This window comes from Sus scrofa, unplaced genomic scaffold, assembly GCF_000003025.6.
Source record: "Sus scrofa isolate TJ Tabasco breed Duroc unplaced genomic scaffold, Sscrofa11.1 Contig42, whole genome shotgun sequence".
Lineage (NCBI taxonomy): Eukaryota > Metazoa > Chordata > Mammalia > Artiodactyla > Suidae > Sus > Sus scrofa.
Window position 1 is genome coordinate 814,790 of NW_018085200.1, and position 10,044 is coordinate 824,833.

At 36.8% G+C, this 10,044-nt stretch overlaps 1 pseudogene; it reads left to right on the forward strand.

Annotated features, from left to right (window-relative positions):
• The first annotated feature begins 1,668 nt into the window (after positions 1-1,668).
• On the forward strand, positions 1,669-8,963 carry LOC110258763 (annotated as a pseudogene).
• Positions 8,964-10,044: the final 1,081 nt, after the last annotated feature.

Sequence of the window (10,044 nt, forward strand, 5' to 3'; positions counted from 1 at the left end):
CCTTCTATTTTAAATGTTATTCTTGCTGGATAGAGTATTCTAGGTTGCATATTATTTTTTTCCTTTTAGCACTTTAAATATCTCTTGCCATTCCCTCCTGGCCTGTAGAGTTTCTGTAGCAAAGTCAGCTGATAATCTTATGGGGGTTTCCTTGCAGGTAACATTCTGCTTTTCTCTTGCTGCCTTTAGGATCCTCTCTTTATCACTAACTTTTGTCATTTCTTTTTATAATGTGTCTTGGTGTGGGTCTATTTGGGTTCAACTTGTTTGGGGCCCTCTGTGCTTCCTGTATCTTGAGCTAAGTATCCTTTAGGTTTGGGAAGTTTCCAGTGATAATTTCTTCAAGGATATTTTCCATCCCCATATCTTTTTCTACTCCTTCTGGAATTCCTATTAGGCATAGATTGGCCTGCTTTATATTATCCCATAGGTCTCATATATTGCTTTCCTATTTTTTCATTTGGTTTTCTGTCTGCTGACCTGATTGGGTGATTTCCATTATTTTACCACCCACATACCTAATTTGTTCTTCTGCATTATTCATTCTGGTTTTTACTGCCCGTAGTTCAGTTTGTATCTCTGCAAATGAATTTTTGTGTTTTTCTTGGCTCCTCCTTATATTTTCTAGTTCCTTTCTGAGGGTGTGTGCATTACTGTTCCTATCTTCTCTTAATTCCTTCAGTATCTTCACTATTTCTCTTTTGAACTCCAGGTCTGTCAGGCTGCAGAGATCTGTTTCATTGTTGACTGTTTTAGGTGAGTTCTCCTGTTCATTTGACAGGGGGTGGTTTCTCAGCTTCTTCATCTTTCTTGTTGTTTTCTTTTTCTTGGTGGAGTTTTCCTCCTGATGGCTGGGCAGTGTTTGCCTTGGCACTGCCGTGGAATGTTTCCTGAGGGCTGGTGTTGTTGGTCAGTCTTTTTTGAGGCAGTGTGGCTTTTCTGGAGTATTGGTGGAGCTAACAGGTTCTCTCTGAAGCAAAGGAGGACTTCCTGAGGGCAGACAGGACTGGGAGGTCTGCACCACGATGGAAGCAGATTTCACTGGGCCGGGCAGAGTTTGCTCTGATGTTTTTGGTCTGTGGGACTCTTGCAGGGGGCTGGCAGTGCTGGGCAGCTGTTCTGTGGGAGTGTGGCACCCCCAAAGGTCTGGAGCACCTAGCTGTGTGCTCATACCCCAAGAGGCTCTTCCCTAGGTCAGCCCAACTCTGAAGGACTCCCTGAGAATGTAGGCAGAATTCTCACAGCCCAGCCGAGCTTGTTCTAGCTTTTCTAGGCTGCAGGCCTTTTCTCGGGGGGTGGCAGTGTTTGGTGCTGTTCTGTGGGTGTGTAGCCCCTCCAGAGGGCAAGCAGGCCAGGGCAGGGAAAGCCCCTGCGGTGGTGGGCTTCCAGTAATTTTGAGGCCAGCCTTCTGGGATGGCAGCCAGCCCCAGTCTGGGTGAATGTGTGAGGAGTAGCAGGAGGTGTTATGCACCGGGAAGCACAGCTTTCTGATAGCTGGTGGGCGAGTGAGCTGGCTTTGTCATGGAGAGTATTCTATGGGGGCCCACCCCTTCTTCTCTCCCCTCCCCAACACTGGTTCCTTCTCTCCAGCAGATCCAGCTTTTCTCCCAAGTTCCCTCTGATGTGGCTTTCCACTTCCCAGCCCTTAGCATATTGCTCCCTCCCCCCATGACTCTCTGCTTTCTAGTTTCCCATGCAGTCTCTGCCCTGTCAAACCTGACAGACCATTTCCTTGACCCCCCAAGCAGTCTCCGCACTGCCCTGCCCAGCCTGTCCCTGGGGAATAACCTCAGGAGCCGAGGTCTCAGTGCCCACCCCCCCCAGTTGTCTCAATTTTTGGTGACTGTGGCAGTACTTCACATGATCTTTTTGGTTCTTGCTCTGCTTTTCACAACTCAGACTTACTGCTTCACTCTTCTCTGCATTTGGAGATTCCTCCAATTCCGTTGATCTTTCCATCAAGTAGGTGACTTTCCAGGGTGTGGGATCCCTTTCTCCTCCACAGTTCCCTTTTGGGCGCACCTGTCCAGTTAGGATTCACCTTCTCTCGTTCTCCTCTTTTCTCTCATTTTACCCAGTTATGTCAAGAGATTCTTGCCCTTGTTGGAGTTTAGGTTCTTCTGCCAGTGATAGGTTGCTGTTCTGTGCGAGTCATTTAACCTGTAGATGTGTTTTTTGTTGTTGTTGTGTTTGTGGGAATGGGCGATCTTGTCCCCCTACTCTTCAGCCATCTTGCCTCGGTCCCTGATTTACTTTTTTTATGTGTGATTATGTCAATGGTCTTTCTTCCTTTGAATTCTTACTACCCTCTTCTCTACAATCTTTTAGAATTTTTTCAGATTCCTCTCAGGTGTGGACCTTAAGTTCAAGAGATCTCTCTGCTTGAATTTGATATTTGCCTCTTTACACTTAATTTTAAATTTATATATTCTTATTGTCATATTTATGTTGCATGTGTTATTTATATGTGATCTTATGTGTCAATTCTATTGTATTGTATGTTTTGTTAGACCATCTGTAAGGGAATTCAGATTTAAGGACAGGCCATACCTATATAAAAGACATCTGGATTTAGTTCTTATGTTTTCCTTCTTGAGTTAATTTACAGTAGTCTCTTTCAAATTATAAGTATGAATTACCTATTTCTGTAGTTATTTTTATCATCTATTTATTAACTTTTTATTTTTTGTATATTTTTATTAAAGCATAGTTGATTTACACTATTGTGTCACTTTCTGTTGTAAAACATAGTGACCCATCACCATATAAAATATATATGTGTGTGTGTGTGTGTGTGTGTCCGTGTAAGTATTTACATACATACATATATATTTTTTTCTCATACTATCTCCCATAATGTTCTATCCTAAGAGATTGAATATAGTTCCCTGTGATGTATAGTAGGTAGTGGATTTGGGGGTTGGTATGTATAAACTATGACATTTAGAATAGACAAGCAATATAGTCCTTCTGCAGTTCTTTTATGAGTCTTTTCTTTTAGATGAAGTTCTAAGCTGCAATTTTGCATGCAGAATTAGTTAAGTGGAAACATTTAGTAAATTGATTAGCAATAATTTCAATAAGTATGTCTGCCACACATAAAGATTTAATCTTGTACTTCATTCAGTGCCACCTTGGATTTGAGAATTTCAAATATACACTGATTAATTGAAAATAAATATTCTTAGTCAAAATAACTTATGTCTTTGCTATTAAGAAATTACTTTCTCTTTGTTGTTAGAATGATACTTTTTCCATTTAATTCCCCTAAACCAACTGGCCAGGAGAAGCCTCTGAAAATATACAATTTGTATACAAACTATGGACACATAATGTGGAAGGGCTCGGTTCTCTCGAGCATCATTCCTCAGTGAATTTAATCTTGAAAAAGCAGCCTTGGTGACAAACTGTTTTAACACTCCAGATAAATTTTCTCTTACCTGGGAGATGATTTCTCCTTGGGTATTAATGTTACCATCACATGTACAATGAAATCCATTACCTTACTAGGTATGAACTACATTAAAATACTCATGTAAATGTTTTAAAATATCCAAAAAAAGATTGTTTCTTTAATTATTGAAGTCTCTATTTTATTGACTAAAATATTAAATATTTGTTTAATTAATTTGGTCAGTTAAACATAATAATGCAACTTAAATTTTTTACTTGATATATATTTTCAATGGAAGAATTAAATTTTGATGAGTTATCACAATATCAACTCTATACTATGGAAGCCAACTATGAATAGGTCTATAATCCAAACTGAAAAATGTTTATAAAAGCTTGAGAAGATTGTCATCCTTAGTACTGGCAGAGATGTATCCTTATGTGACAAAGCCCTTCCAGCTGCAGTGACAATGGGCGTTCTGCTTTTTCTCTGCCATCACAGCAGGGGTTGTTGTGCTGGTGATCCTGCTAATATTCATCAAACTTAAACTTCATCTTTGAGGACCAAAGATAGAATTGGAGAAGACTGGATTTGGAACAAGGAGGAAATAGAAACCCAGGTACCATATTCACAGAAATTCTCACTGTTATACAAAATGGGCAAAATAGTTACTTAAAATGAAATATGTATCTTTTTTTTTAAGATGCAGCTCTTATAATTTGACCTGAAATTTTTTATGCCAGAAGTTCCAGGAATAATATATTACAATCATTTTCTCTATTTTTATAAAATTCTATTGGAATAAATACAAAAACAGTAAGTTTTTCAAATATATTGTGTTAGAATTGTTTAAATGCAAAGTGAAGTAGAGTAAATATAGCATAACATAATAAAACATGACATATATATGGTTCTTGCAATAATTTTTTAGATTACTTTATATAATTTATGTATTCCACCTGTTATTTATTTCCTATTTTAATATATTGAAGATAATATTAAGGTTTATGGTAACACTTTACAAATTATAATCTTGTGCATTGTATCTTTGAATGTTCTTATTCTGTGTGGATATTTTATGTCCTTCGGTAATTTTTTTAGTTGTGGTAAAATATGAAAACAAATTATTGTGTATCCAAACCATTCTCCATCTCCAGAACTTTTTTATTTAAAAAATTACTATAGTTGATTTACAATGTTTTGTAAACAACTGCTGTACAGCAAAGTAACCAAGTTATATGTATATATACATTTCTTCCACATTATCCTCTATCATATTCCATCAAAAGTGATCAGATTTATAATTCTTTGGGCTATATAGCAGAATCTCATCCCTCACCATTCCAAATACAAGAGCTTTCATCTACTAATCCCAGACTCCCAGTACCTCCCACTCCCTCTCCCTCCCTCTTGACTACCACAAGTGTCTTCTCCATGTCCATGATTTTATTTATTTTCTGTATATATATGTACATCTGTGTCATATATTAGATTCCAGATATAAGTGATATTATATGGTATTTGTACTTCTCCTCTGAATTACTTCACTTAGTATGAGAGTCTCTAGTTCCATTTGTGTGGCTGCAAAGGGTATTATGTCATTCTTTTTAATGGATGAGTAGTATTACACTGTGTATATGTACCACATACTCTTAATCCATTCATCCATCACTGGACATTTAGGTTGTTTCCATGTCTTGACTATTGTGAATAATGCTGTTATGAACATAGGGGTACATGTATCTCTTTCACTGAATATTTTGTCCAGATATATGCCTAGGAGTGGCGTTGCTGGTAGTTATATATTTAGTTTTCTGAGGTACCTCCATACTGTAATCCATAGTGGTTGTACCACTTTACATTCCCACCAACAATGTAAGAGGAGGATTCCCTTTTCTCCACACCCTCTACAGAATTTGTTATTTGTAGACTTACCAATAATGACTATTCTGACTTGTGTGAGGTTGCACCTCAAAGTAGTTTTGATTTTAATTTCTTGACTTATTGGTGATGTTGAGCATTATTTCATGTGCCTTTTGGCCAGCAAGCAGGTTCATCTTCTGTTTCTTTCTTTCTTTCTTTCTTTTTTAAATTTCTTTCTCTCTTTCTTTCTCTCTTTCTTTCTCTCTTTCTTTCTCTCTTTCTCTCTTTCTTTCTTTCTTTCTTTCTTTCTTTCTTTCTTTCTTTCTCTCTTTCTCTCTTTCTTTCTTTCTTTTTGCTTTTTATAGCCAAAGTTGTGGCATATGGAATTTATAGAAGTTCCCAGGCTAGGGGTTGTATCAGAGCTGCAGCTGGAGCCTACATCACATCCATAGAAACTTGGGATCCAATCTACATTTGTGACCTACACCACAGCTCATGTCAAAGCCAGATCCTTAAACCACTGAGTGAGGCTAGGTATCAAAAAACCCTCATCCTCATGGATATTAGTTGGGTTTGTTTTCATTGAGCCACAACAGAAACTCCATGCAGAAATTTTTCTTCATCTCAAACTGAAACTCTTCTTTCATTAAACAATAATTCCACATCTCCTCATCCCTCAGTCTCTGGTAAGCATGTATGTACTTTCTGTTTCTTTAAATATGACTATTCTAGGTGCCTCATAAATGGGAGATGATAAAATATTTGCCATTTTGTGTAAGACTTATTGCATTTAGCATAATATTTCCAAGGTTTATCCCTGTTGTAGCAAGCATCAGAATTTCCCTCCTATTTAAGGCTGAATGATATTACATTTTATGCACCACAACTTGTTTATACATTCATTAGTGGATGGACATTTGGGTTGTTTGTACCTTTTGGCTATTGTGAGTAAAGCTGCTAGTAACACTGGTGTAAAAATATCTGTAACACTATAAACCCCCAATAGCATTAACTTTTTGCTATGTTAACAGCTTCTTATTACAAGGGAAACTCAAAACTTACAATGTGAAAACTTGAGTTCAGAGACATTAAGATACTCATTATGTTCATTGACCTGTATTTATACTATATCAGATAGTGAATTTTAGCATCTGTGGCAATAGAATTCATGAATATGTTAGATACAAGATTTGCAGAATCTTAAGGACAATGCCAATATCATTTCCATCTGTGGGTTAATAATCTGCATATTTTATCAACTTTAGGGTCTTATAATTATGTCATACCATGCACCCAGTTGACCTCCTGATATGTATAAAGAATATCCATCAGAATAAATTAGTTTTAATGATACATTTCAACGAAGAGAATTAAATATGGAGAAAGACAGACAAGGGGAATTCCATACATAAATGTGAATAATGAAAATAGGAAATCTTCTATAGTTTTATATGATAATGACTCAGTCAATCCACCCATCCCTCAGAGCATGATCCTTTTGATAATTAGACAAGAGAATGGACTTTGGGGGGAACTTATGCAAAACTAATTCTAGAGATGTGGCACCATATTTACATGGGGGAATAAAAAACCACAAATCATATTTTGAGTTTATTTAGTGCTCATTGTTTCTCAGTTTTTGGAGATCATTATTTGCATTATCCTATTTAATGCCTAAACCATCCTCTGTGTTAGATAACATTATATTTCATTACATAAACAATGTTGAGTTAACTTACCCAGGTCACACATTTGGTAAGTTAAGACTCAAATTCCAAACAAGAGTTTAGAACCTGAACTATCAAAAAGTACACTGCAGGGAATTAGGGCCATTCAGCTTTTTTGACTTTTGGTAGATCATCTCACAGATGTGCCCACTACCATACACTATCCAGTTAGAATACTGAGGTCTCATCATTATAGTTGAAGCAAGGAACTTGAGAAAATGAATGCTATACTTGTGAAAGTAGAGACCAACTTATCATTTTCTTTTTCTTTTTTTTTGTCTCTTTACCTTATCTAGAGCCACTCTTGTGGCATATGGAGGTTCCCAGGCTAGGGATCTAATCAGAGCTGTAGCTGCCCACCTACGCCAGAGCCATAGCAATGCAGGATCCAGACTGCATCTGCAACCTACACCACAGTTCATGGCAATGCTGGATCCTTAACCCACTGAGCAATGCCAAGGATCGAACCCATAACCTCATTGTTCCTAGCCAGATTCATTAACCACTGTGCCATGACGGGAACTCCAGCATCTCCTTTTCTAAAGAGCTATTCTGTGTGATGTACTGTGGAGCAAACATTGTTGAGTAAGGCATCACCTTTTTGACACAATCTTTCAATTTTCTCAAATTCATTATCAACAATTTTATTTGCAGCCTCTGACACCTGATCAACACCTTCATGTGAGCACATGGAAAATAGGGACGATGTGACTGAATTTTTCCTCCTGGGGTTCACACAAAATCCTGAGATGCAAGAAGTTCTATTTTTCACATTCTAACTCATCTACATTGTGACCATAGTAGACAATCTCCTTATTGTTGTGACCATTGAAGCCAGCAGGTCCCTGGGCTTCCCCATGTACTTTTTCCTGACCTATTTATCATTTATAGATACTATCTATCCCACTACCATTGCTCCCAAAATGATCATTGACTTACTTCATGAGAAAAAGATTATTTCCTTCCAGGCTTGCCTGACTCCCGTCTTTTCTTTTTTTTTTTTTTTTTTTTTTTTTTTTTTTTTTTTTTTTTTTGTCTTTTTGCCATTTCTTGGGCCGCTCCCATGGCATATGGAGGTTCCCAAGCTAGGGGTTGAATCAGAGCTCTAGCCCACGGCCTACGCCAAAGCCACAGCAATACAGGGATCCGAGCCATTTCTGCAACCTACACCACAGCCCATGGCAACGTCAGATTGTTAAAACACTGAGCAAGGGCAGGGACCAAACCCGCAACCTCATGGTTCCTAGTCGGATTCTTTAACCACTGCGCCACGACGGGAACTCCAACTCAAGTCTTTATAGATCATTTATATGCTGGTGCTGAAGTCATTCTCCTGGTGATGATGGTCTATGACTGATATGTAGCCAGCTGTAAACCTCTCCATTATTTGATCATCATCAATTGGTGGGTGTATGTTCTCATGCTGCTGGTGGCCTGGACTGCAAACTTTCTGCACTCCTTGGTTGAGTTTCTCTTTATTCCTCAGCTCCCTTTCTGTGGACCCAATGTCATTGATGACTGTGTCTGTGACATGTACCTGTTACTGAAACTTCCTTGCACCGATACCCACTTCATTGGACTTTCTGTGATAGTTAATGGAGGGGCAATTTACACTGTCATCTTCTTCATTCTTCTGGTTTCTTATGGGGTCATATTACATTCTCTTAAAACGCATGGTTTGGAAGTGAATCACAAAGCCTCCTATATCTGTGCATCCCATGTAACTGTGGTCATTTTATTTTTGTTCCCTGTATATCCCTGTATGCTAGGCGTATTTCTACCCTTCCCATTGATAAATTCATGACTGTAGTTTTAATTTTCATTACTCCCATGTTGAACCCCATAATTCTCACCCTGAGAATGCAGAAATGAAAAGTGGCATGGGAAAACTTTGGAATAGAAACATGACCTTAGGTGGAAGAAGGGGGCATCTTTCATACAAAGCATTACACTCCTTCTTTTACAGAATCAATGAATAATTTTCCTATAAGTTATGACATTTTAAAAATTATTTCTCTTATTTATTTATACCTCATATTCCTAAAACAGTTATATAAATGAATTTTTATCTAAGTGGAATATTTTGTAGTCTTTAGAGACCAGGAGAATCATATGGGTTTAGTCTCTTATATAAGTGATCTTTCTGCTTTAAGATTCTTTAGAGGACAATGATTTTTGGTTTTATTTCAAGTTCTGTCTGTAGGGTATAGCACCTTCCTGGCACAGTAAAACATGACCTCACAGAAAGTGTTCCATTTTATTCAGAGAGTAAGATTTTAAAATTCAAAATTCTGATGGTTATAAGATGTTAATCTAATGTTCAAAATAAATGTCCTAGTCAAATTAATTATTTTAAAATTTTATAGCTTATGATCACCACTGAGGATAAATCCATGAGGATTGAACTTTGTTAACATTTACAATGTGATGGTAGCATATTTTTGATTTTGTGTATTCTGATAATGTTTTAGACTGAAAAATTAAACTGTTCAAATCCATTCTATTCAACTAGACCAATAGTTGAAATACATGTTTAAGTAATTGTATCATATATAGTCCCAGGGTCTGCCTATGATAAATTAAATTAAACTATCTAGGTAAAATATTTTAAACACAGTGAATGTTTAACATTATGGGTACATAATATTGTACAGAATATTTTGTTTTACATAATGAAGGTCTTCCTGATTGTCTATGAACAGTATGATCTTGATAACTGATGAATCAAAAGTGTATTTCTGTGTCCAATTTATCTAAGCAGTTTGCAGAATGAAATAAAATATATAAGGTCATTTTTTAAGGCTCTAGTTTAACATGTTTCTAGTTAGACTCAATACACAACATAGAAACTAATGCATAAAATATGTTTTCATCCTTTTTTCAATTTGTAATTGGAATCACTTAGTGTGCTTAGCAATACTAATGCATCCACCTATTTGACACATGTTGAATAAACACCAGACACATATTGAATAAAGTTTCATTTATTCTTCAGTGAAGGGAATAAAAAGTACTCTAGATTTTATTTTATTTTTTTGCTCAGAAAGGAATCTGATATGG